This window comes from Anser cygnoides, chromosome 20 (assembly GCF_040182565.1).
Source record: "Anser cygnoides isolate HZ-2024a breed goose chromosome 20, Taihu_goose_T2T_genome, whole genome shotgun sequence".
Classification (NCBI taxonomy): Eukaryota; Metazoa; Chordata; class Aves; order Anseriformes; family Anatidae; genus Anser; species Anser cygnoides.
The window spans coordinates 11,035,367-11,063,148 of record NC_089892.1 but is presented as its reverse complement, the minus strand read 5'-3'; the positions used below and the strand labels follow the sequence as shown (position 1 = coordinate 11,063,148).

Sequence of the window (27,782 nt, the reverse complement as noted above, 5' to 3'; positions counted from 1 at the left end):
AAAGGACCTTAAAGATCATATAAATCTAGCCCTCCTGCCATGGACAGGGACAAGTCCATAAAGGACTTGTTCTGGCTCCTGCATACTCTTGTTTCTCACTCAGCTTCGTGCAGGATCAAGCCCTTGCAAAAATCTTTAAAAAGCAGCTAGACTGTTTTTCTGTAAGAATGCCAATGTGAGAAAGCCGGCAGCAGGCTCAGGGCACAGCTCCATGTGAGCCACCGTTCTGACCCCAGCAATGGCTGGGTTAGGCAAGTGCATAAAATCACTTCTCCAGAATTACCCCCATCCTCCAGCAAGCTGCAGTTGAGGGGCTTCATGGGCAAGAAGCACTGATTTTGTGCCTGGTCACTGGGTGCAGAAATTTCTTTCACAAATTTAGCCAGTAGCTGCCTTTTTGTTTTTTTTTTTTTTTTTTTTTACTATTTTATCAGTATAAAACCTAATGCCAGCTTCTCCAAAACAGCAAGAAAAGAAGAAGCTTGAAGCATTCCCAGAGAAACCATCTGAAGTGTTTTACTTGGTGAAGCGACAACACATCATGTGCAGAGCAGAAGTGGAGCAGAGGCTCCTGAGATGCCACCTGGAGGGCACGGAGCCCCCACGCCGACTGCTTGGTGCACGGCTTGGCAAACCCCGCTCGAGCTGCGAGCCCTCCCCGCTGCCTCGGAGCACCGCCAGAAGCATTAAATGATTTTTAAGCAGCACCACAGAGAGGCCGCTTAATCGTCCGTGGGTTGGTTTCTTTGCAGCATAAGAAGGGAACAAATTAATAAAAAAAAAAAGGCAAAACAAAAGCTCTGTGGCACCCCCGGCTGTTACCAATCACTGCCCTTCGGACATGGGAGAAGGTGGGCTGTGAAAGTTTCCTGATCCAGACCTTCAGGTTCAAGAGACTGCCAAAAGCCGGCTGGCACCTTTAGCGCAAGCCAATGCTCTGAGCAGTGCCCAGCCGCCTGTACACACACATTTACCTGTAACCTGAGGTACTCTCCAAATAAAATTAAAAACAAAAAGCAAAACCATGATTCCTTGGTGGGGTTTTGTTGTTGTTGTTTGCTTGAGTGTAGCATACAAACTTAGGAACATTAAACCTTCTGATCTTTTTTTAATTGCTATCTTTTAAAGCCCAATGTGACAGCACTTTACCAAGCTGAACATTTCATTGAACTGCTCATCATCCCAGGTATCCAAGAAAACAGCTGAAAAGGCTGACAGGAGACAGGCTTCATACTATTATCCAGCACTTGGACACTTCAAAACCAGTGCCAAATAATTTAACACTCGGTATCTATTATTTTAAAGCGGTACAATTTGCAAAATCTATTTCGGAATCTACTAGAAATATTTCCATGATTTAATAAAGTTAAAATGAAAACTGGGCTTAAGTTTAATCTTGCTTTCGCACTGTAGTAAAAAATGTACCTCCAAAATTTACACCATGCTGGAAGAGAACCAGAAAATGAAAAGCTAGAGTGATCTCAGCCCGTTTTCACCTCTAAAATAATGGAAATTAAAAAAAAAAAAAGAAGAACAAGGGAGGGGGAGGGAGCTTTGTGGGACTTTTTTGCTGCTTCACTCAGTTTCAGTAACCTTTGCCACCGGCAGTAACACAAGGAAGGAGCTCTGCAGTCCATGCCAGTGTTGGCTCTTCCCCCGAAGACCATCCCCTTCGAAACACGGCCACTTCTGGAAGGTGTCGCACCGCGGCAGCCACCTGCCCCGCAGTGCTGCCCACCTCCGCAGCTCCGTGTAGCGGGGCCATGCCATGCCGGCAGGGGTCCCGAGCTGCCCCCCGGCGCTCAGCGGGGAGCCCAGGCCCCCTGTGGGACCGGGTACTGCGCCAGGGCGGCCGCTGCACCAAGCCCAATGCTGGCATCCCCAACCCCGCCTCGCCCAGCACTGCGTGTACAGGCGGGTTTCATGGGATCTCCTCTCTAAATTGAAGTCTGCTGTTTGCTACTGCAGAACACGTTTCCGTACCTACAAGTCCGTGCTACAGAGAGAGCGAAAGGAGCTCCGGTGCCAAAGTGGTTCTGCACCTACCCCCTCCGGTAACGCCTGACCGGCAGCCCGGAGCCAAGGGGCCAGGAAAGCTCCTGCAACCCGGAGCACACCGGGTACACACAGGACCGCCCTACGTAGACACAGGCACCATTCCTTACCCAGTGGGAAAGGTGCATGGTGCTAATGCCGAAAAGAAAACAAAAATCCCACTTGCACTCAGTGCACACTTGCCGGTGCATGGTCCTGCTAGCACACTACCTTATCATCAGTCACATTCATTCGACAAACCAAAACTCTCTACTGTGATTTCCAAGCATAAAGGTATCTATGGTCATTTGTAAGGTGTTGTGGAGGACACGTTCCCTGCTCCTTGCCACCTCAGAGCTCTGCTTCCTGGGGCTAGGAGGGCTCGCACACTCTCCAAGCCCCCCGCACGTACCCAGCACAACAAAAACCCACAGCAGCAACTTGGAGCAGGTGGGGAAAATGCAGTCGCTGCGTCCAAGGCAGCAGATGACAAATAATCAATCCTTTACGGAGTAGGAGGGGAATTGTTTATTTCACAATTGCTTTGTACCTAAAAGAAGTCTTGGCACCGAATCTCAACTACACCTTTAATGCTCCTACGAGACTGCGAAGGCTCTTTGGGGGACCATACGGTGCCACCAGAAAGGTAATAACAAAAGAAATGGGGAGCTGCTCCCGCTGAGCTACAGTACCTTCTCGTCCAGTCCATTACAGACTGCGAAGTTCGGGGAAAATCTTGAATTTTCATCAGAGACAACCAAAAGGTCAGCCTTTCTTATGGGATTTCAGCCATTTGAGTGCCCTTTTGAGCTACAATCTTGAAATTAGGAATAATTCATTCATTACAGACTGCTGATTACAGGGGGGAAAAAAACAGAAATTTGACATTTCTTTCCAGTTCACCAAAAGGTCAGTCTACTGATTTACAAAATTTATATTAATTTTAAACTCTGAGGCTGTCACATTGGGCATGAGGCATCCAATTTGGAGAAATTAAGGTCACTTAAGGTCTCTAGTTACATTTATCATTTTGAATGCAAAAAGTTCTCAAAGGCAAAGGCAGTGCCGAGGGAGCCAACAGCCAAAGTCACCCAAACTTGGGGCAGCCGCCAATTTTAATATGCTAAAATGAATCTCTGTTTAAGACAACCATGGCTTTTTGTCTCTTCTTCCCACACGCTGCCCAACATCAACCACATGGAACAAAAACAAACTAAAATTTGGGGTCACAGCAAACCCAACTGTCCTCAGTCCCCACTGCTACTCACCAGGGCACCAGCAGCCAGCAAAACTTCTGGGGCTGCTCCGACAGAGCTGGAAAAGGCAGATGGGTGAAGATGAGGATGAGGAAGAGAAGGAGGCGGCGGTGGCTGCCCAGAAGCCATCTCCTTGCGCAGCTGGAGCAGAGCAAGGCATGGTTCAGAGCTGACTCAAGGGCCAGGGGAGGAGGGCAGGAGGTGTCTGCCACAAACACACACGGAAAATACCGCCAGGCACGAAGCCCTCCGAAGGCGCTGCTGGAGATCCGACAGCAATCCCAAAGGCCAAGCACAAAGCTTGGCCGCCTCGTGCTGCCGTGCACGAATAAGAAGAAAAGCAAAGTCAAAGCGCCCCATCCCCAAAATATCAAACCAAACAACTGATTTGCAAGAAGGTGAGATGTATGAGTCCTGTTATTTGTACGGATATACAGAAGTCATTTTTGAAGAGGTACAGCACTACGAGCCCACCTCATGCAACCACAGGATCCCTACAAAAACCCTGAAGCTCCGTCAGTCCCTACCAATGAATTTCTACCCGGGCAGCTCTCCGTCAGCAGGTGCCCCACGCCACCCCGACGCCTGCACAGGGCCGCAGCAATCCCGACCCCGTGCTCCTGCCGGTCCCCAGCCCAGAGCACATCCCACCGGGAACCCTCCTGGCTCCCGGCTGAGAGCTTGGCCAAAACCAACTTGTCCAACATCGACCAATTCGCACCAGCCACCACTACATTATTTCTTTTTTAAATTTTTTATAAAGACGCACTCATAAAAACTTGAATGGAGGTCTGTTCACGCTGCTCCGGCTGTCGCAGCGCGGCCTCGCGCACGGGGCCTTCTGACACCGGCGGCTCCCACCGCACGCCCAACCTTATCGCCCTCCTCAGGCAGCAAAAATTAGGGAACCATCTTGGCGTGGTGGTGATTTTACGCTCCAGCTGTAAGCCCTGCCCATCAAGCCCTTTTCCAGCCTACCCGTGTTTACGCAGTAAGAAGATTTAAATTTTCTAACTTCTTAAATACAAAAAGTTGGATTTTACTACTTTCCCTTTAGAAGAACTCGGTGCTTAATACCACATTAAAAACTGGCCTTTGCAACAACTCGATTTTAAAATAAATTACTACATTTTAAACTGCTAAATAATATTAGTTCCTCTTTGTATTTCATTTCTTCTGAAAAAACATACAAATCAAATCACAATCAGACATCTGTATTTTTCTCCTTTTTAATCCAGTAACTTGTGAATTCATGCATTGACCCAGCCGAACAAAGGGCAAAGACTGTTAAATTCCAGAGCCCAGGAGATATTTGGTTACTCATTCAAGGCCTTCTGCGAAGTTAAAAAAAAAAAAAAAAGAAAAAAAAAAGAACAGACTTACTGACAAAGAGAGGCAGCTTTGGAAATGATATTTTTAAATTAATAACCGAAAATGGGAAAGAAGTGAACTAGGTAGAGATGAGCTGCTTGCTGTGCCGCAATGGGAAGATGGAGAGCGGGTTGGAACTCATTAGCCCAATTACATAATATCTTGTTTTGGCCAAATCCGAATGCAGTAAAAGCAGCGAGAGAAATGAACTCTTAGGTAACAGCAAATCGGGAAGAGGTGGGGGAGAGGGAAGAAGAAAAGGCTTTTTATGCTGATCGGTGAAACTCCTTTAAAATCCTTCCCTTTGCCCGGCAGGCGAAGGGAGCTCTGCAAGGGATGCCCCGAGAGGCAAGAATTGGGCAAGAATTGGGCAAATGTCCGACAGGGCTGGGGCAGCGCGGGGAGGGGCAGAGGCGATGGGCGCTGCGGGCTGGTGGGGGGTGAGGGAGGGCTCGTGCACGAAGGCAGGGAGAAAGTATCAGATGGCTTGAAATTTCCCTGCCTTCCCTTCCTCCTGTCCCTGAAAATCACATTTAATTGAATTCAAAAGCATTCTGAAATTTTACTAGTTTAGGAAAGATTGAATAAGCATGTAATTAAATTAATTGCAGAATCACTGCTCTGCATCCTACTGTAGGAATAGCAGTGAATCAACCAAATGGCTTCAAAATCACTTCCTAAATGCTTTCAAGTTAAATAAAACTTCAAGAACTATTTTAAAACACTTACAGCGTAGTCCAGAAAAATCCAAGCTCTCAACCAGTTTCCTTCGGGCGTACGGGGACGCACTTCGGCAGCAGCCCGGGTGCCTCCCTGCCTGCATGGGCAGCAGGCGCGCTGAGCCCCACGCCTCCTCTCCCTGCCTGCATCCCTGCCCGCTCACCGCGGGGCAGCCCCTAACGAAGCTGGCTCCTCGTCTAATTAAGGATCCTTCTGGGCAAGGAGATAGGAGAAGCACGGCCGTGAGTTCGCGTGCGAAGGGTGCGTTGTAAAGCGCGGGCGCAACCAGGGCTGACTGAGGATGGCCCCTGCTGCAGCACCCCCTCGCCCGCGTTGGCACCAGGGGTCCGGAGACCCGAATGTCTCCAGTGAGGGCTGTCCCCCCTGCGCGGACCCCCTTGCCAGAGGATGTCTGAGAGCAGGGAGCCTCGTTGTTCACTACAGGAGGGCAGAGGCAGATTAGCAAAGACGCAGCGAGACACATCCCGACTGCGACCACAACTGCAAAGCAGCCCCAGGGCCGCCGTGTGCCCGCAGCGGGCACTGGCTTCCGCCCTTCCAAGAAAAGAGGAATAGCTTCACGCTGCCTCGCATGCACAGCTGGGGCAAGGCTCCCTTTCGGTTAAAGCTTAATGTTAAGGTAGCCTCACATAACCACCACCACTGCCGAGCGCTGGAGGCAGTGGGGCCATCACAGTGCCCACGAGCCCCTTCCGCGCAGGGGACGCAGCCGCAGCACGGCTCATCCTGCAGCCCCTCGCCCAGCAGAGGAGACCAGGGAGAGGACAGCAAGGGCAGCAGCCCGGGTTTGATGACCAGGTGGGAGCTCTCCCCATTGCTTACTCACCCACGGCATGCAGCACCGTCCCAAACTCCTGCAGGCATCCCGGCGGGCAGCGGGTTGACTCACACACTGACCTGGGGTCAATCCCCAAGCATGGCCACAGCAGCACACACAAGCACTCTTAAGGAAATGAAATATGGTTGCTCACACCAGAAATCAAATGCGAATGCTAACCTAGGTGACTTTGCATAAGGTAAATGAAGTGAGCTCTTTCACCAGCACTGTGGCTTCCAGGAAGATGTCCCCGTGCAGCCTCGGTGGCTTCGGCTAGCAACGATGGCCAAAGCCAGCCTGTGTCCCCTACGCTATGTGAGACGCTGCCTCAAAACCCACATGAGTGAAACGGGTCCTCGTGCAGCAGGAAAGGAGAAACAGCTGATAAAATGGCCAAATCAGAGTTCAGAGAGCCACTTATTTTTAATAAACTCAACCCATGTTATCTTTAACAACCTGATGGTCTGTTTGCCTGCGCCAAGCCTCACCATCTCGCTAGCAGGCGTGGACATCGCCTGATGGGATCACTCAAAATCTACCTCTTCAAACCCCGAGCAAAACCTGCTCTCCCAGCCGGCAGCGACACCGGACAGCCGGCAGGCACCCAGCACCTTCCGTGCCACTGCCGCTATGGATGAAGACCACATCCACGCTACAGAATTGAACCCCCTAAAGGCATTTCTAATTGCTCCATTAAAAGGTGCAAATAGCTCCCTTTTGCAAAGGCACGGCCATCTTCTGGGTGTGAAAGCCAAATCTCTCCTTGGCATAACCACCCAGCCTCGCTACCTCCCCACCGAGTGCCCCTGTGGGATTTATGCTTGTTTGTCACCTGCCCCCTCACCCCCGCATACAATTAATCACATTTGCACACGGAAATACCAGCAAAGATCTTCACAACACGTCCAAGAAGGTTTCAGAACGAATTTCGTGAACTGAGCAGTGATTGCCAAGACCAGATTGCGCGGAACAAAACCGCTGTTTGCTAAGGGAAAGCGAACACGAAATGGCCGTGGTACCCCCACGGCACATCCACGCAGGCTGACCGTGGTGGGGACGGGAACTGCAAACCTGAGCCCCACAGCTCTGCAGGTGGAGAGGCAGAGGCCTGAATAAACCACCAGCAAGAGAATGCACAGAAACTGTTACAATCAAGCAGAAGTACAAGTCACAACAGAATTACTAAAAAAGCAACAGACCTATGCACTATGTTAGGAAAGGGACCTGAATGCAACACAGCTCAGTTGGCCTTCATGTCTTACATGTGCAGAGAAAACATCAGCTCAGTACTCATTAGTGGTCAAAGAGCAAAAGAGAGGGTAAGGAGTTGTTAAAAAAAGGCAAAACAAACAGAAAACATAATCGTGCCATGCACACATCCCTACCGCACCTTCATTTTGAGCACAGCAGGCAGATCTGTCCACCATCTCAAAGACCTGCATCTCTAGGGACTGCAGAGCTGGATGATCAGAGGCTGGAAACCACTTCCATAAGAGAAGTGACAAAATGAATGAAAACCTTCCAGCTGAGACGAGCTAACCGGGGAAAATGAGATGGGACAAGATCTCAAGTGCCCATCCCGGACGGCACGGGGCCAACAGACCGCAGGCAGCACGCTACCCGCCTGCGCTCCCAGCGATGCTGCAGCAGCCCCGCAGCTCCGCGGGCACTTGGGGAAGCTGCTGCCTGTGCTGCCCACTCCTTCCCACACAGCCCCGCTCCTCAGCGCACTTCTCCAGACATCACGGTGTTTTAAAACTTTCCTTCACAAACACAGGGTTTTTTATTGTTAATTCCACCTCTAGAGTAGTGGGGGTATAACCCATCCCTCCTTCACGTAGCAAGACCCAAAGCCCCATCCTTTGGAAGGGACTGGCCAACACCATCACCCTCCAACAACCTCCTCCTTACAAAGCTCATCTTAAAACAAATCGACTACTATTGCACAGCAGCCCAAAGCCCAGGGTTTCAAACAGAAACGCCTCAGCACGCAGCCCACGTGCGGCCCCGAAGCGCAGGCGTCCCTCCCCGCAGAGGCGCAGTGCTTGGTGCCACCCGGTGCCACGGCGGCCCGCTGGGGAACGTCCTTTGAATTGGAGGGAGAGGAAGCGGGGGATGAATTATGCGCTGCTTGACCTCAGGAACGGAAATCCATCGAGTTTCACTACTTCATCACTTCGACACTGCCGGCTGCGGTGCCAAGATTTCTGCTGGGACCGGTGCAGAGGCAGGGAGAGGACGCGGTGATGGTGTCTTGGGCAGAAGTTCAAAATATTTGTTTCTTGGAGGAACAAGATACACAAGGATGAAATATGTTGTCTTAAGAGTGTTACTCAAATAGGTCCTTTATCTTCTCAAGAAGATGAATTTTGACATAGTAGCGCTTTTTCCCAGTAATACCTATTTTCATATATTTCAGTTTAGATCAAAAGAATCCCACTAACAGGGTAACCCTGTTAGACAATTTCTGTAAAACTTGAAGTTGAATGTGGTGGACCAGGAGAGTGCTAAGGAGAAACAGCAGCAGAGCCTGTGCTTCCTGCAGCTGCCCTTAATGGAAATTTAAGCAGTGCAAAGTGTCTCAATAAACCATCAGCCACGACTAATTAAGGTGCAGTATACTTAGGGTAGCCACATGTAGCTCTGGCCACCAGCATGCCGTGGGAAAAAAAAAAAAAAACTAAAAACTTGTAATATAAAAGCAGAGTGCACCTCATTTCAAACTTCAGGAGGCAGAAGACCCTTACTGGAGGCTAATGCCGAATCTCCATCAGGGACCAGCAGTCACCGTCCCAACGGCACAGCAGGAATTAGGGGGTAACAGCAAGGCACGTATCGACGCTGCAAGCCAGGGTAAGTAAAACATCGTAATAAATCCTCACAGCAGCAGAAAAGCCCGGCTGGTTCACTCACGTCCATCCCCTGTCACACCAGCAAACAGAGCAGAGTTTGCTCAGAAATGAGCTTGATCCCGGGTGAAATTAGGTGCTGCCCTCCATTGATACTCTCCCAGTAAAGAGGTTTTGCATAGAGAAGTGTCTTGAGATTTGACTGCACGTGGAAAACTGATGGATTTCCCCGATTCAAGGATTTTACCTTTTTTCCTGAGGTATGGTGGTGTAAGCATGCTGCAGCACAACGGCCTCCTCTGAAGTCGGGAGCAGAAGGCGGCTTTCATCACCGTTCCTGTTACCAGCCTTTTATGCACCCTGGTGAGCAACAGCTTGGGAAATTGTTACAAATTCTGGAAGAAATAGAGCGAGCTGGAGCTGCCCACAGTGCACCTTGGTTCCCAGTCCTTCAGGAGAGGACAGAGCAGACCAAAGGACCACGAAGGGCTCTGAATTAGCAGGTGACAGCCCACCGGAGGTGGGAGATGCTCCACCACTCTTGTCCCAGGCCCCTCTTCCCAGCGACTCGGCTCTTGGTGAGCCCGATGGGCTGGGCACACCTCACAAAACCACCTGAGAACCGCTTCTGAGGAGAGGGCAATTGCTCAAAGCCGATGTCCAGAGGGTACAGCAGGGCTGCAAGGCTTGTGGAAAGGGCAGAGGGTTGGAAACAGCGAGCGTGAAAGTTTCCACATCTCTTCTGGAGTCTGCTAGGACTGCCCTGGGGCTGCAAAGCAGCTCAGGGTGAGACTCGGCACCGATGACTGCAGAGAACGGGAAGAAGCTGAGACACGAAAGCTTTTACATAGCACGTACTAAAACAAAGCTCTTCATTTGACTTTTACGTAGCTTAAGAGTAGGATCGATCAGCTTTTTGGGAAACAACCGCTGCAACGGCTGCCCTGCAGTTCCAGCCAGCTGCCTGCACAGCACCGCTGACAGAACCGCGGTGCAGCCTGCAGGTACGGGGTACGGCCACTGCGGCACAAACCCAGCGGAGGCCAAACAGCAGGGCGAACGTGTGGCTTGGTGGCGTGTTTGCCACAGGACTCTGTGCTGTGACGGGAACTTGCACGGGGTCCCGTCCAAGTCCAGCACGAGGCTGGGTATGACAGGGTGGCATCGCAGCCCAGGCGACGTGGCACTTTTCCAGGGCTCTGAACACAGGTCCTGCTGCTGCACGGCTCAGGCACCTCCTGTGAGCAGTTTATTCTTCAACCATTTGTCACTATAAAACCACGGGACTGCGTGGTGCTCAGCTCCACGAGACCTGACCCCAGCCAGCACGCTGAGCAGCTGAGCTAGCGCAAGCTGAACAGCCACCGCTGCCAAATCAGGCCAAAAAAGGTGTCAGACACCTGCTGCTGGGACCACAGAGGGATTACGACTCCAGATTCTGAAAACGTGCTGTGACAAAGCACGTGGTGGGAAGGGTGGTGAGCCCTTTGCTCCGCACTGCGGCCACAGCCAGCAGTGGGTGGGACAGTGGCAGGCAGGGCAGTGTCCCCAGACCGCGGCAGGCACCAGCAGTAACCCACCTAGAGAGACACGAGCCAAAGGACAGCAGAGCCTGCCTGCGAAGTTGCAGATGAGATGCAAGAGTACAGCTTTTGCTGAGTGATGCGGCAGTGACACCCCTGCCCGGTCACAGCAACGCCACGAACTGAGTTATGGAAGGTTCAAGCACGCCCATACAAGCCACAGTCCTCCTTCTGGCCATGCTGTAGAGAGCCCAAAAGAAAGGTCTCCCTTCCCATCTGAACTTGGGTCCTCTCCCTTTCACCTGCCACAATCCTCAGCCCCTCGCACCATGTGGGAGGTGGGTTCCTGAGTGACCAAACTGGTCTCACAGTACAGAGGGGGTGCCTTCCTCCTCCCACCCCTCCTCTGCCTCCCCACTCACTGCTCCCCTCCATAAGCCAGCTTACTCACCAAGCTGGCAGAAAGCCCTGCCTCTTCCCAGCCTTCACAGGTTTTTGTGTTCTTTTCCAGGGTTGGGGAGATAAATCAACGCACAGAAGGCTCCAACAAACACTAGTTCACGAGAGAAGAAGCAGCAGAAGAGCATGGACAGGAGGCACAGGACCAGCACCTCCGTCTTCTGCCAACAGTGAGCTCCTGGCCGGGCTCCCTACTCCATCTTGCAGGCTCTGCTGCCACCCACTCCTCCCCTCCCCGGGATGATTAGCAGTGTCATTAACATCCATCAAACGAGGGCTAAGGGAGTTCACACCTCCTCGAGTTTAGTCGGTAACACTGCCGACAAACTTAAGGAGACCATAATGTGTTGGTCTGCCTGCAGCTTGCACTTGGAAAGCATTTCTCATTAAAGGTGCACTTCTAGCTCTCAGCTATTTGTAAAGGAAATCCTGAATGCTTCTGGACGTGAATGCAGCAGGCAGCCACAGAGGTACGCCAGGCCAGCGAGTCAATGGGTTGGATCAGGTAGCTTGACACCACGTTGTTACGCCGCTCGAGCAGCAGCAGCCAAGGATGGAGCGAGGCTGGAGCGCCGGCCAAAGCCACGGTCCTGCCGCCGGATGCCAAAAGACACAAGCGCGGAGCCAGGAGCATGGCAGGAGGATCTCCAGAGGATGCACCAGCTGTTTGCAGGAGGCCAGGAATCGCTAACACAACCGTGCAAAAATATGCGGCGCAGCGCACGTGTCTGCGTATCACACCAAGCAACACAGAAGGTTTTGGGTGTAGTTAGTCTTGCACTTGCTTTTGCAATGGTTGATGCAAACAGGTCCATTACTGAAAGCTCACTGAAATGAGAATTTTACTGAAAGCTACGTTATCCAGCCTTTACAGGCTACCAGCAATCCTTTCATGGAAGAACAGCAGAAGAAAAAGGAAACAGATTAATCTCTAGGAACAGAACGAACAGAGCATCTTATTTTCAGAAATAACACTTCACTACAAATCCAGTAGCAGGGAAGAATCAAAACCAGCAAGCCCTCAAGTGAAATGCCTTTGAGGCAAAGGACTGTTGGAAGATGCATCAAGAACAGAACAGAGGAGGACACCTGGAGCAATTTCTGGAGAGCACCTTCTGTGGCACCCTGGTCTCACCCACGGTGACACCGATCCTCTAGGCGGAACGCTCCACCACTACCTGTCCTCTGCAGGAACTGAGCTCCAGGGATGCGCCCGGACATCCCAGTGTGGCGTGGCTTCCTGCATCCCAAAGTGGTGTTGCTTCAGACACTCGCACCTATGCCACGATCCCAAAGGCACCGCACTTAAGAGACTCCTTCAAGTCATCTCCTTCCTTTCCCCTTCATTTGCATTCGGGCTGATGGAAGGGATGTTCCTCACCACCGTGTGCGTGGGGAGAGAGAAAAGGTGTCAGCACTGTGGAGAGATTTTATTTTTGCATTCCCTTGGAACGTCAGTCAAATCAGTGACTTCCATCAACACATCTGAACCCCAAAATATTAAATTTATCATCATCTATCATTGTACACCATCTCACCCTTGGTTTTCTCCCACCTCCTCCAAGAATGTTCTCCTTTCTCCTACCTGTGCCAGCCCTGAGACCCCTCACTCCACAGCACTGCGGTGCTTGTCCTACCAAGTCCCCCACTGTGGCATCACCTTTGTTCTTCGACCCAAGATCTCCTACTTCCTCCTTAGTTTCTTGTCACTGTCTCAACTTCCAATGCTGAACCACCACCCAGACTCTATAACAAGTCTCTGCCCATCAGTATTGTCACAGGCAGCAACTGCAGACATCTAAGCAGCAGAAAGATCCTTCAAGTTCACGGAAATGCATCCTGCCTGAACGTGCTGGTGGGATCTCACCACACAGACTGGGACCAGTAGCTTTGGGTGTGATCTGGGTTTTATTAGAACAACCTCAGATCTGAGTCTGTGCACAGTTTGAGAAAGGTGCTTACAGCAAATTTACCCCACAGAAGCAGATATTCTTCCCCCCCTGGCCCTGCAAACGGGCCCTGCCCCAGGTCCCAGCCCACGGCCATGGTGCCACAGGGATGGGTCTGGGCTGCTCCAAGGCACAGGGCTTTCGTGTCTCGCTGAACCACACCGACTTCCTTGGGCTCCTCTGTCTGTGAACACGAATAGAACCTCCCAACCACGCTGCACCTCAGTAAGAACTGCCTCAAAGTCCCCTGCTGCTCCTGTTATCAGGAGAAGCATCCTGGTATACTGGATGAGACCTTCCCCATCCAACTGATGGCAGGCAGAAGGTGCCCCTTCACAGCACGTTTCGGGCTCCGTAACACCAAGGATGCACTCCCCAGGAGACTTAGGAAACGAGGAAAGAAGCTCGATCAGTCTTGACAACTGACATAATCTCATTTTCAAGCTTCCTCTCTCAATTATCTTCCATGAGGAAGAACAAAGGCAGGTCACAGCATCTGAAACTTCCTCTAGGTTTTGTTCACATTTTTCTCTTTCCACGTAGTGAACAAGGGCCGCTGATACGAAGGAAGCAGAGTCTGGCACATCCAAGCAAAGCTACTCAACAAGCTCTGCCACTTCCTCCCCACTGCTTAATTACTGCGCTGCTGTGACAGAGGCACATCTTCTGGTTTGCTCTTGTTCCAACCTAAGCGTCTGTGTCAGGTGAAAACCATCACCTCCTGCTCACTCCTTCTGCTCCCAGAGAGCAGCTGACGGCCAGCGCCCGCTGGCTGCAGCAGTCAGCGCGCCGGGGCGGAGGAACACAGCAAGCTGGCTGGCTACTGGGATCGCTGCAGGGCAAACAAGGAACTCAAGACCAGGTCTGCCAAAATTTCAAGTTTTCGTTATACAGGCTGCACGTATTTCTGATTTTCCTACAAGGCAAACCTTGGTCTGACAAGCTACGTAAGATACAGGGACTCGAGGTCAGTTACTTGCATGTCCTCTTACGATCTGCTCACTATCTACAAGGTCTTCTCATCCGCCATCCAGGCAAGTTGCTGATACTGTGTTTGCACCACATAAACACTCAGAGAAGCTGGAACAAGCGCAGGTCCTCTGCTGCAGGCAATATGTTCACTTTCCTCTCCAAAGCCGGCTGCGATTTGAAAACAGCCGCAGTGCCAGCTCCAGCATAAGCGAGGCTTGCTGCGGTAACCACATCTTGTTAGCGAACCGTTCCCTCCACGACAGTCCGGGATCTCTCCTGTTCATCTCTTTGTCTGGGCTGGTGGCTCCAGGACTCTGGAGTCCTTCTTTTCTTCTCCACTGCAACACACATCCTCCTTTGCTGCTGCTAACATCTGCTGAATTACTAAAGCTTTCCCTCAAGATCTACATTTCTTCTGCACAAATTTCTCCCATATATTGGTTTTTGACTTCAATTTAACTTTTCTCCCCTTGAATTAAAGTACTATTTTCCTCTGATCGTAATTTGGTTGCATGAAACAAAGTTGAAGGTTATCAGATTTGAGGAAAAGAGGGAAGCAGAGCACGATGACAGATGTGGCGTGCTCTTGTCTTGCTTTATTTCCCATTCAGCCCAAACAACACCCTGGTCTCATTAGCACTTAATGCAGGTGAAAATAAAATGGTTTATTATTAAAACAGTGTGGGCACATGAAAAACATCCACTCTGGGCCTGTTGGAACTTGCCAAGTATCAATGCTAAGCTCTTTCTCTGTATGAGGAGCTCCTTTACTCACAAGACTGTAACTTCTTATCTGGGCTAATAACGTTCAATAGGAAACCTCTCAAATCCCACTTGAAAACTTAAGCATTTGATATTTAGGATATTTCCCCACTCCATTAAAAATGTAACAGCTTATAGAACACTATCCCGCTAAAGAAACTGCCCTCCCGAAAGGGGCCAGCTGTTTATCTGCTGGTTACACCTGGGCCCCGAGGTGCCAATTCAGGGAGCCGCCACCGCTCCCCCAGCCCACCAGCTCCCTCGTGCCGCGATGGAACTTGCTCCAGTGCCTGCAAAGGAAGGAAGGGTTGTGCAAGGGAACAGCGACCGGCAGGCACAAGGGCTTCTCCAGGACAAGGACAAGGAGCGTAGCTTGTGCAGAGAGCAGCAGCAATGCCGCGCACAGCTGGGCACCTCATTCAAGCCGATGGAGCTGGCAACCCCAAGCTAAACACACAGGCAATGCTGCGAGTCTGAAACACTCTGCGTAAATGTTGTAATGTTTTAAGGGACAAGCCCTAATGCACGAACAATGGATTTGGTCACATTCCCGACAAGACAAATTCCGCCCTCCAGTCAAGATGTGACACCAGCCGCCCGACGCGCGCTGACATGGAAACTCGGTCTATTGGTGAGGCATTGCCCGTGCAACCACAGCACCCCAGGAATATAACTGAAGAGCTGCGCACTGCAGCCACTTGAAATATTGCTCATTTCTTCCCAGATTTGTTGAAATTCAGATTATAGCGGCAGCTGGGTGAAAAGCAGGAATTCAAATCCTGGACTCCGCAGATCCACCAGAATTGTCTTCGACCAGCCGGCGGCAGGGACAGACCCAACGGGAGGCGCCCATCGCTGAGACAGCCTCACTGAGACAGGCTGTGACAACTTACCTAGCACAACACCCCGTGGACTCCATCCTAATAAACACATATGACAAAATATAACAACGAGATCTTCTGGAACTACTAATCCTGCTCTCCAAATCAGAGCAAGCCATTACACCCACTCACCCAGGCAGGCAAAGAGGAGCCCTCAGATCCATCTGCTCCTGCTCCAGCAAGCAGAAGAATCACCAACTCTCCCAGCATGTTCAAGTCAACCCATTTTCCTAAACGAAACATTAACCGCCAGCGTGATATCAAGATAGATGTCGGCTTTTAATTACACACACAAAGGAGTTCGTAACACTCCAGCTCTACTGCAAGGGCGGCTTGCTGAGAAAAAGCAACTTTGATCAAAGCTTCCAAGCCCATTCTGTAGACTGTAAAAAAGAAAAACTAGTGACCTTACAGAGTTACCGCATAATTTGTCTCCAGATTTTTATGCGCAGAACTCGAGAGCTTGCAGCCAGAATTCATTTTGTTTGTGGCATTACCTTTTTTATTCAAATGTTCACGGAGCTTAGAAAGGGAGGATTTTGGAAATGGAGTACACACCAAACACATACACAAAAAATTGCCATTTTTGCTACAAACGTCCACTCCCAGATGACAAGCCTTGTGCTTCTGTGCAAAATAGATGTATACACACACAGTATGCATACAAATATATGCATACATGCACACACATGTCTCTGATGGTTGTAAAGGTCGTAAGAAAAATCTAATCCTTCAAAATCGCCTGTGGCTTGAGGTCACCTCTACGCTCAGCAGGTGAGTGCAGCAACAAGGTATGTTTGTTGTGCAAGGAGACTCCAGGCTTGGCGGCAAGTTGCACGTACCTCTTAGCTTAAAAACACAATCCCCACAAAATGAGCATGCCCCGGCATTTTGCCACTCCCTCGGATCATGGACTTCCCAGCACGTGACACAAATCGGGTCCTGGACCCAGTTTGCCTATCACCTACCAAAGGCATTAAACAGCTCCTTTGCAAATAGGCTGTTCCCGTATCTTCTTCCTCCAATTGCTATCACCATCTTCAGTGGGCAAGTTTCCTCTGCTAGCTTCCGTCTGCTCTGAATATATCTAAAGAACCCTTTGAAGTCAAAATATTCTTAGCAATTAAATCTTCTCTATTTCTTTTCGCCTTCCTAATTATCCTTTTAACTGCCTTCTGCTTATTTTAATAGATCTTCCTATCCTCGTCCTTACCAGACTGTTTATACTTTTTAAAAGCCTACTGCTTACTGCTTCTAATACTGTTTACATCTTCACTTAGCCACCTCAGCACAGTTGCTGCTTTTTGCCTGATTTCAGAGTTAACCAGGGGAAATTTCCTCTCTGATCTCTACAACAGTTTGTAAATACCTCCCATTTCTTCTGCCATACATTTCCCTCCTATCTGGACGAGGGAACGAAGTCTCCTCCGGACCATGAGGTGCTCTGAGGCAAATCCGTACTCTTATACAGCGCTTTAGGCACACTTCTCTCCACTGCTCTGCCTATCGTTTCTGCATTAGGAATATTAAGCAGATTATTAATGACTGAATCCCATGTGTTCCCTAACTACCTTATTCATTATCATTTCCTGCCTGAAAAAGTAAACAAATAGCCTTTTGTGCTCAGTGTTACAGGAGATTACCGATGAATTTCTACTAGGGGCAAAAAACAGTTGCAAGCACTTTGGCTTCGTGCACTGGCTTACGCTGGGGGGTGCCTGTGTGTGTGCACGTGCCATGGTCTGACACCGGCCCAGCAAAACTACCAGGAAGTTTCGGTGCATCCCACAGGGTTTGGACGTAGGTGTAATTTGGGGTTCACCTAAGCAAACTACAAATCCATGCTGCATTTCACTAACAATTCCAGCTGGGAAAAGCAGGTCAGGGCTGCAGAGTGGGAATAAGCATCCATCTTTTGTTTGGAGAGACTCAGAAACGCCGCAGAGCTGCTACCCAGGCTGCGCGGGCTGCGACTCCCACGCAGGAGGACGCGCGCGGGTAGCACGATTTGGGGAGCAGGAGCCTTTCCAAGCGCCATGGTGCATGTGAGCAGGGAACGGTAATTGAGTTTGTCTCTCTAATGACAGGGGTTCAGACCGAGGCTCTGGCTTGGTAAGTCCCTACACCATTATTCGACAGAAGTGAGAGTACATTAAAGGCTCACTCAATATTTTCTCTGTTCCTTATAATCCTTCCCCAACCATCTGCTGCTGGACACTGGGAAACAGGATACCAAAAGAGAGAGACAGAGAGTGAGATCTTTTGTTTAAACCACAGAATAGTCATTCTTTATAACATAACAGCAATTCTCCCCTGCCTAACTGCTAAGCTCTGCCAGAAAACTCTGAAACACATATTCCATAGATGCAGAGAATAAGCAAAGGCATCAAGATATGCAGCGTCCACATTTTCCCTTGGTAGTTTGCTCTAATGGCTGATCTCCCCTGCTGTTCAAAATTTCCACCTCCTACTCTTAAAAATATTTTTGCGTCTTCATTTTGTCATCTGAATGTTTGGATTCAGCTTCCAGGTATTGTTCCTTGCTTCACGGTCTGCTAAAATGAAGAGCTCTCTGGTACCTGCCTTTTATTTTTTATTTATTTATTTTTAAAATCCATGGAGAACTGGCTCTACAAAGATAAAAATCAACAAGTGATTTTTTTTTAATCTTATTGCCAGAGAGAATTTCCCAAAATACTGTGCACGTCCCAAAACATTTCAGAACAAATACCAGTGACTATTTCCTTGGCTCCCTGAATTGCTTCACTCCAGCCACACAGTCTGTGTCTTCTCCAACTTTTCAACATCTCTTAAAAAAAAAAATGAGAGCTGAAAATAGGGATATTGCATTAACGCACAAGCAATAGGAAAAGACAGAACAGTGGTTTTCACATAGCTCCCTTGCTCTGCACACCCGTGGTTTGCATTACCCCATTCCCACAGATGCGGTGTCATTGCCTCTGCTGCAGCAATTGTCCCTTTCCCACCCTAAAAGCCTGCTTTGGGATCTCTGCTTCTTCTCTATTTTCCCCATTTCTAAAGCACCCCCTCGAGATCGTATCTCCCAGCGCACAAATCCTACAGCTGACCGCACCAAAGCTCCTCAGATTGGCGCGGGTGAGCCTCTGGCTCCAGGCCCACGGGGCGGGCAGCGCCGCGCCTTCGGGGCACCCCAGGCCCCATCCAGCTCCAGCTTCACACGAGCGCGATGCCACAAGCAGCTGATGGAGCCAAACGCTGCCCGACGCCAAAACGCTTCACCAGCTCAGCACGCGACATGTGCCCCCACCACTTCGGCCAAAGAATGAGCTCAGGTGGTTTGCTATTCCCATCGCTTCCTTCCCGACGCTTCCTTCGTGTGCTCCTTCGCGCCATCGTCCTCAGACTGATGTCGGGTTAAGATGGTACGGCAACAGCATCTACCAGTTTTTCTGGAACGTTCTCAAAACGCCCAAAAGGGAAAAAGAAGGAAAAAAAAAAAAAAGGAAACCCGGCAGCCATCCATCCCCTGCAGGACTCCCCTGTGAGCACCGTCCATACGTGCCGGCTGGAAAATGCTTCTTCCACTTCCCAGCCTCTGCTCAACACCCTCCCTGTTAACAACGGCAGACCTCTTCTGCACATGGACTATGAATACATCACACCTCTTCTTTACAAATAGGGAACAGCAATATTTATTAAACATGTCTAGTTTTTCTGCTTTATTATGCGTTTTACCTCTCCGCAGTCGTGATAAGTCTACACAAACCATTATTAGAATTTCTTTTGTTCCTAATACAAATACTTTCTTACTGTTCTTTGCAGTGACAGTCACAGATTTTTTTCCCTTGTGTTTTTAACTTCCTTTATCAATTTTCTGCGCTTGATAACTTCTAACTCAAGGATAACTGTCATCTCTTCCTTTTATTATTCCTTTTTTTCCCTTATTTTCATTCTCCCCAGTCTCTCGTGGCAAGCCCAGCAAGCTCGCTGGAGGGCCAGCGTGAGAGGGGGGCGCAGGGCCCTGTGCACAGCAAGCTGGGGCCTGGCTTCAGAGCAAGCCCCAGACCAGAACGTGGCTCTCGTTTCACAGCAGGGCCTGAAAAGTGCACATGAATGACACAGAAGACAACAGATCCTGGAAGCAAAACAAACTGGGAAAAAGTAAAACCCAGGACCTATGTGGTGCCCTCTTCTGAAATTCTGAGGACCCAGTTGTGGGTCCAGGCGGCTTCAGAGGGTCCGAAGGCACGAGCTAAAGGAGGGCTTACTCCAAAGGAGATAGAGCTCCTGCAAGAAAGCCGGACTTCAACAAAACCAAAATGAAAACAGATGCCGGCACATACAGGACTATTTAAACTATAGCCTGAGAAAATCAACAAGCGCAGAAGAACGCCCAGCTTAAGTAAAGCATTTTCTATTGATGAGGTCATAAGCATACCGCATCCCTGAAAAACGTTACAGATATTTCTAAAATTCAGGTAGGAAACGGCAGTCAGCGCGCTACCGTCCGTGTCCAAGTTAGGTGGGCATGCCAAGTGGGGCGTGCTGGCTGAGGAGCACGCACAGCCACGCCAGGGCAGCTGCGGCCACGAACTGGTGGCAGAGCACCTGTAGGGACCGGTGGCAGAGCACCTGTAGGGACCGGTGGCAGAGCACCTGTAGGGACCGCAGCGCGCCCACGAGAGGCAGGTACAGCTCCGGCACCAGTGAGCACCGAAGGATGGTGACAGCACCTTGGGCATGTCAAAGAACACCAGAAGGCTGCGGGTCTTTACAAGGGCAGGCAATACAACGACAGGAACGGCAGAACTCGGTTAATCCCAGAGGCCTGCAAATGCAAAACCTGGTTTGGTGCAACATCGATGCTCTGGAGGCTACATCTGACCTCTCCCCGCATCGTGTCCTTAAATGCGGGTCAGGAGATACAAGTCCATGAGCCCTGCTCCGTCGTTCTCGAAGACCAGCAGGAGGCCGCCGGGTGTCCCGCTGCTCCTGTCCCCCCAAAACCTGACCCGGAGGCAGCCACCAAGCCCAGCCCTGCCGCCCTGCACCTGTGCTCCAAATCCAGAACTCTTGGGAACACAAAAGCTGCACCACAAAGTCCATTATGCTATGATTCAACCAAAGAAAAGGGTACTTAAATGGGAGAATTTGTTAAAAGAAAGATCAGTGGAGCAGTTAAGTGTAAGAGCCTGCAGGTGAGGTGGAGAACTTGGAAAAGATGGCTATCACTGTCAAAGGGGCTTGTTAAAAAAATAAGCACAGCTAAAGAGCAGAGTGAAAAAGGCCATTAGGAACAGAAAGACACACTCAAGGAAGAATGTAAACTCGATGAAGCTAAATTTAAAGCCATAAGAAGCCAATCCAAAAAAAAAAAAAAAGAGAAACAGGTCGCTAAAGGAATAAAAACTGATTTTAAATAAATAAATAAATAAATAAAATCAAACCCATAAGCACCAGAAGTCAGAGTCTGGTATAAATCAAGCACTGAAGAAAGATAAAACCACAGTATAAAAATTCAACTTCTCTGCATCAGTGTTCGCATGTGGGCTCAGATATTCCCCTTCTGGACCCTTCCTTCATCAGGAGTGATCAGAGTACCTGCCTCAAACTGTAGGGTCACTGGAAAAAGATGTAGACCTGCCTAAAAAAATTAGCAGTATAATAAAAAACAGAGCCAGACAGTATCCAACAAAAAGTCTGAAAGGCACTGAGCTATTAAAATTACCTAGTACCACAAAATCACTCGTATCAGCCTCAATACCTAAAACCCACAAGGTAGAGAATGTGACTGCACTGTTTTAGAAGGGTCACAGAATAAATCCAAAGAACTACAAACTGCAGAACTTGATTTTTGTAGCACAAGAATTAGTACAGTTAATTAGAAACAAAATCTGTCTTCACACAGAGAAAAAGGATACACCAGGAGTCAACACAGCTTTGCAGTCACAACTCACAAAACTATCAGGGTGTCCGGAAAGTGTTGATGAGCAAACAGAAAAGGATGAGTGTGCGATGCAACATATCCCAATTGCCAAGTCTTCGCCAAGTTTCCTCTACGAAGGCTCTCACACCAAGCGCCCTCACAATGCTGTCATATGCACGGGATAAAGCAAGAAATGTTCTGATCGCCTAACAACTGAATAAGATGGAAAATAAAGGGCAGGAATAGTTCGATCTCATAGTGGGGACCAGACAGATGCCTGGTCAGCGCACCAAGTGAGATGAGGAGAAAGGGATGAGGAGAGTGAGGTAACCAAGACTGCGGACAGAAGACGTTGCTGAGGCCATCCAAAGCCAAGGGGGACCATGACAAGCAGCAGAAAGATCTTATGAAGCTGGGGAGCAGGTGACAAAAGAGGGGATGAAATTCAACACGGATACATGCAAAGCAATACACCTGGGGAAAAGCAACTATAAGGGAATACACAAAATAAAGGCATCTAAATCAGCCATTAGCATTCACAAAAGCAGACAAGGAGCGGCTGAGGGCACTTCTCCAACAGCGTCAGCACAGCGCTCGATGGTGGCCGGCACGGCAAGTGAAACGCAGCTAATTATTAGCAAAGGAACGGAGAATGTGCCAACGCATACCGCTGAATCCATAGCACCGTGCATAGTTCTGGTGGTCCCACCTCAAAAACAACTGTAGAAATAAAACTGGAAGAGCAAATATTTTTCGTGCTCCTATTTGCCTAAATAAATTGCAGACGCTGCAATTACACAAACCATTGCCTCGGCGCTCAGCAACACCAGGCTACCGAAAATCCACATTAACAGGAGCCTGCAGCACACGCTGGGGCTGCAACATGAGGAGCCTCCAAAGGGTCAGCACAGAGTTATGAAGCAGAGGTGAGGAGGAAACAGCTGTACAATATACCTGCCAGACTGGAAAACAAAGTTATTATTAATAAATCATCTGTCCAGTACCTGGAGTTACACGGGACGCAGATGTAAGACAGTTCCTGCCCTGCAGAGCTCACTGGCAAAGCCGTAGGCTTACAAGAAAACCTAGAAGAGTTTGCAATGCTGTCTTCTAATTTACGTAGTTGGCTGACACTCAGCATCTAGTGATGGAGGAGCACAAAAGGCTGACCAGCGCATATGAAAAGGATTCCCCCTTAAGGCAAAGGGCATCAAAAAAAAAACAGTGAGAGCAAGAGAAACCATCTACCACCAACTTGAGACATCGCAGGAGCAGAAAGCTCATGCAAAGAGAGAGGTCTGGAGATGTGCCTTAAAGCAAAATTTCCACCGGGCCTCGAAATAGAGACTCTGCAACACAGCAGGGCAGAAAGTTAAAGGAAAATACTGGAGGATGAATTCACAGAGGTGTCCAAGAGGGGAAAAATGGTTATGATCCAACATCTCACCTTCCTCGCACAAAATTATTAATAGTTCTCGAACAGAAATTAGCAACAGAGCCAGAATGTTTGCTGGGTCTACAGCCCCGTGGCTTTGTTCAAGGATGCTCTTTGAGTCAGCTTTGCTCCATTTCGGGTCAAGTTTAAAAGCCCTAAACTTTCTCCACAGAAAGAAAGAACAGTCCCAAATTCTTCGAGTTTACAGCTTGCTGTTATGACTACTTGGAAAATCTAACAAAAATAATTGGACAAAAAGTCTAAAAGTTATGATGTCCCAAAAACATGTTTCTGCAGTTTGCTTTTGAAAAATTTCCTACGGCTTTTTTTGGTTTGTGGGATCATTAAAATAGCTAAGCTGGGAACGTCATTCACTTTGTGGGTTTTGCTAGGAAAGAGTACCTTTGGGTAACAGTGGGGATGTTTATGGGGGAAAAAAGGCTTTTTGTGAATAAAATGCATTCAACTATTGAGATGCAAAATAGACTAAATGATTATTTATATAACAAACTATTATAGTGTGATCCAACTTTAAAAAAAAAACAAAACACTTTGGCAGAAAAGAAACTAAAATGTATTATTCCTGGTGCCAGAACAGTTCTATATGAGAGCATATATTAATGGAATATGTTCCTTGTATTTATTGCGCAAGGGCTCTCTTGCCATAGAGAGAGTTAAGGTGGAAGGACTGTGTGTTTTGGAAACAATGCTGGCCTAACACTTGAAAATTACATAAATCCAGAGGAGACAGATAATTTTTTTTTCTATTTTCGGGTAGGAGGAAGGAAGAGGCTTGAAAAATGTAAATATTCTAGTGCCATTTTTCCTCCAGAATGATATTTTGCTCATGATAATATTGTCTTAACAAAACGAAATCCTTCTGTCCTGCACAGTTACAGGGATAGGCTGAAGTGCAGTATTTAGGTACCATTTTACTGACTTCAGTCAAAGCTCCTTTTGAGGAAATTTAACCACAAGCATAAATCCCTTTAGGACTAGTCCCTACGTGAATTCCTAAGCAGAACAAAAATTAAAGCATTGAAAGAAAGAAAAAAAAAAAATCACATCCTATGAGGAAAAGTCAAGACACAAATGGAAAATTCCTTCCTGGCTCCATGGATGCTAATTGCATATCTTACGCTAGGAGCTGAATATCATAAATTTCTACATATATATTTAATTAGGTTAATTTGTAAAATGTAGACGTATGTCTGCTTAAGGTAGACAGGAACATTTCATTTTATACATTTTAAATATCACATAATGAACTACAATCACAAGCACTGTTTATGCTGGAATAGGAAGGCCAAAGAGTTCTCTGTAAAATGAGGAAAGCACAAACATATATGAGTTAGACAAACAAACATTCACAACGTGTGACTGCTATCTACACAACATTATTAGAAACCAAAAGCAATGGAGCATTCTCAGTAAATCTACTTCTTAGCAAATAAACCAATTAAGACATTAAAAAAAAAAAAGAAAAAGTTAAATCCACGCAAGGTTTCAGAAAAACGGCCTTTCGTTTTTGTCAGTTCGGGGGTGTTTTTTCTCATTTATGAACAGCAAGACTATTTCCAGTAAGTGCAGGGTGCTCCAATGGACCCGTGCCTACATCTCTCTGACATCTGCGTGCCGATTCCAGAAGCAGGAACTGCATCGCTACTCTCAAACCACGCACATCGCAACTCCAACCCTACAAACTTGCTTCAGACATACTCTGCCTCCCGGCCCACAGCAGAGCGGGTCCCCCTCCAAGGCTTTCTCTCTGGCAATATCCTAAAAAACACGATGAAAGAGAAACGCTAATTCTAACTGCTGTTATCACCACCCAGCTGAATTTATAGGCCTTTACAATAAAGAGAGATAAGAAGGCAAAAATATCCCTCCATCAGATAAATACGTAGTATGCCTTGGTGGCATTAACCATGAGCAGATATCAGAAGCCACATGCCCCAAAACAATCTAAATATGACAAAGAGTCAAAATACACCCACAACAAGTCTTTGCTTTGTTAAATTACTAATTCATTTGCTGGCAGAGTTCATCCACATCCCTGCTGGCCCGTGATGATCCCACCAGCTCATGCCCATCGCCGCAGCACCAGGGACACCAAACATCAGTCCTGACCCATCTCATACATCACTACCACCACCACTGTCCCCAGGACACGCTTGAGCATCTCAAGGTCCCAACATATGCTCCTGCTGACAGCATCACCTAACTGCACAGAGGAATTTCATCGATTCTCAGTGGGGTTTTCAGTTCCCCTCCGCTACGCACCAGACCCAAATCCAGCTGTGCCTCCCTACACGGGTTTCAAAAACGCATTCAGAAATCTGAGAAGCTGTTTTGTTTCCAGCAAATAATTATCCTCTGTCCTTATGACCCTTCCTTCTCACCCTCAAAATTTTGAGCATCACAAACACTGGTAAAAAATCAGGATTTGCAACTCACAGACTGAAGAGCACCAGACCTCGAGTGACAGATTTACACCCAGAAGCCTGTGGCTGTTCTTGGGTTTTGAGGTACAGCTCTACTGAGGCAGTTCACACACGACTGACGGGGTAATCTCAGCTCTACTCCCAAAGTACACCCAGCAGTCTAAATATAAGAAATCATACGAATCTGCTGAAGTAGAGTTTCCTTCTTCCCTCATGTAGCCAAGTAATTAAAATAGTCACACCAAAAAAAAGACAACTCACCAAAACACAAGACACCTCCGAGCCCTGGTTAGAGGCACACACCCCAAGGCCCCAGTGCCCCCACTTCTACCACCCCGCTCTGCTCCCCCCACACCAGCCTGTCGGGCTCTCCTCTCCACAGAGCTGCTGGCTTTGGCCACAGAGTTCTGAACACTGAGGTTTAATACTTCCATAAATGGGCCTAAAGCAATTAAATACTTCTACTAAAATTGTTCTCCACATACTGTAAGCAGAACCTAAATGATGGGCCTTCAACGCAAGCAAACCCAAGTTCTGCTGAAAACTTACTTCTGTTGTTATTTTCAGTCAGGAAAGGACACCTACACCCACACAGAGTAAAAAATTAACTTTTGAAAAATTACTTGTGGCCAGAATATACCTAGCAAAATGAAACTGCAACGAGCATTATGAAGGAAGGCCCTGAGGACACAGCGGTGCCACATGGCACCAGCACAGGACCGTGACTGCATCTGGCCCACAGAGCACTTGCTCAGCTGGCAGCTGAAGGAAGGCCTGGTGAGCACCCCTGGTTTTACTTCTGTCACTTGCTGAGATGCTGAACCTCACGCAATACCATCCCCAGTGTTTAAAAACACCCAGAATACTGATGTTCACTGAGCCCCTTGTGTTTGCAGCCCGAGCCCTGGCCAGTACAGAGCCGAAGGCCCAGGCAGTGCCCAAGCCTCACCATCCTCCATTGCTACACCAAGTCTCTCAGACACTATAACCATACACATAACCATAAACACTTGTATTGATTCCCTCCACACACGATGGCTTCTCAGAGGCTTCAACAGTCCCAAGCCTCTGCTCCACACACCAATGCTGGCATCTTCCCTTTGTCAGCCAGCATCAGGATACACAAAATCTCGTCACTGCTTTTCCACTTCCAGCATTATTTTTCACATTATGACAGCCAAATATAGATGCGAAACAAACAGTAGTACTGTAAATTACAAGCAAGGAAGGCCTTGCCTATGTAATTAAATCTTTGCAGGTACAGTGCACCAGCTAAGCCTTTCTAAAGCACACATTAAGGAGTGCCTTGGCAATATAGGTTAGAGAAATAATGACAGAGGAGAAAGACTTCCGAGAAGAGCTGCCCTAGCAGAATTGGTGTTTTGACACTGGTCCCACCAGTGACAAGCATTGTGCCCTTCGCCCCAGGCCTTCAGCATGGGGACGGCCATGGCTGCCCCACAGCGCTGCAGTTTTACTGCAAACCAGCCACAAAGCCTCCAGGTTCTCCAGATGCAGCACATTACCACAAGTCTGGTCTCTGCCTAGTGGGACCACCAGCCTGCAGCTCTGCCCTGACCTCGTCCAGGATCATCTGGATCGTTCTACACCCGTAGAGGCACAAGCTCAGGGGTTCAGCTGCTTTGACTTCCCCGGGGAGGACCTGGGTTCCCATCAAGCAAACTCCACTCCCTGAGATGTCCCAGTTGGAGAAAAGGATTCCAGCATGCCAGCACGAGCATTCAGACGGGTTACACACCTGAGTTAACTGCCAATCAGTTGTCAAAAAAAAATGTAGAGCATAAAGCCTCTTCTATATTGGCACAGAGGAAGTGGTTTAAGTACAGGTGCAGAGCCTAATCTGTTAATATCGAGGTGCTTCTACACCACTCAGACCCTCAGTGCTGTATCCCTCCCCAAAATACACCTCTGAATAAGAAACTTCTTTGCAGCCACACTTCCAGGAGTATGAAGGACACGTTTCTCTTATTAATCTTCTGCCATGTTTGACATCACTCACTTTGGGAGCAACAAATAATCAAACATGGAAAACCCAAATAACTCAACAAAGCCATCATGCACCTTGCCCAACACCTTCACATGCGTTTACATGCTCAATATTGTCAGTGTAGGATACCCACATCACAGAAGACTACCTATATCCATCATTACGGTATCCAACTGGCAAACACAATTTCAGCAATTTCTGAAAACAAAGAACCAAAGCTGCTGACCCAAGCCCAAAATGAAGATAAATGCTCACAATCAACTTCACACACCACCAGAGTCCTATGGACAGCATGGCAGACAGGGCCCAGGACTGGAGGAGGAGAAGGACAGATTCAAGGTGTAAATATCCAACATCAACCAAGGGAAGGAAC

At 48.5% G+C, this 27,782-nt stretch overlaps 1 protein-coding gene and 1 long non-coding RNA gene across 14 annotated transcripts in view; both read right to left on the bottom strand.

Moving 5' to 3' along the window:
* The window catches only part of ZNF618 (zinc finger protein 618), a 167,347-nt gene that overhangs the window by 133,242 nt on the left and 6,323 nt on the right, over nt 1–27,782 (bottom strand). The window lies entirely within an intron of this gene.
* LOC136786704 (uncharacterized) lies at nt 395–27,781 on the bottom strand. The gene is made up of 2 exons (XR_010826112.1): nt 20,253–27,781; nt 395–20,204 (listed from the first exon to the last, which is right to left on the bottom strand). It is a non-coding gene; the product is annotated as an uncharacterized lncRNA (long non-coding RNA).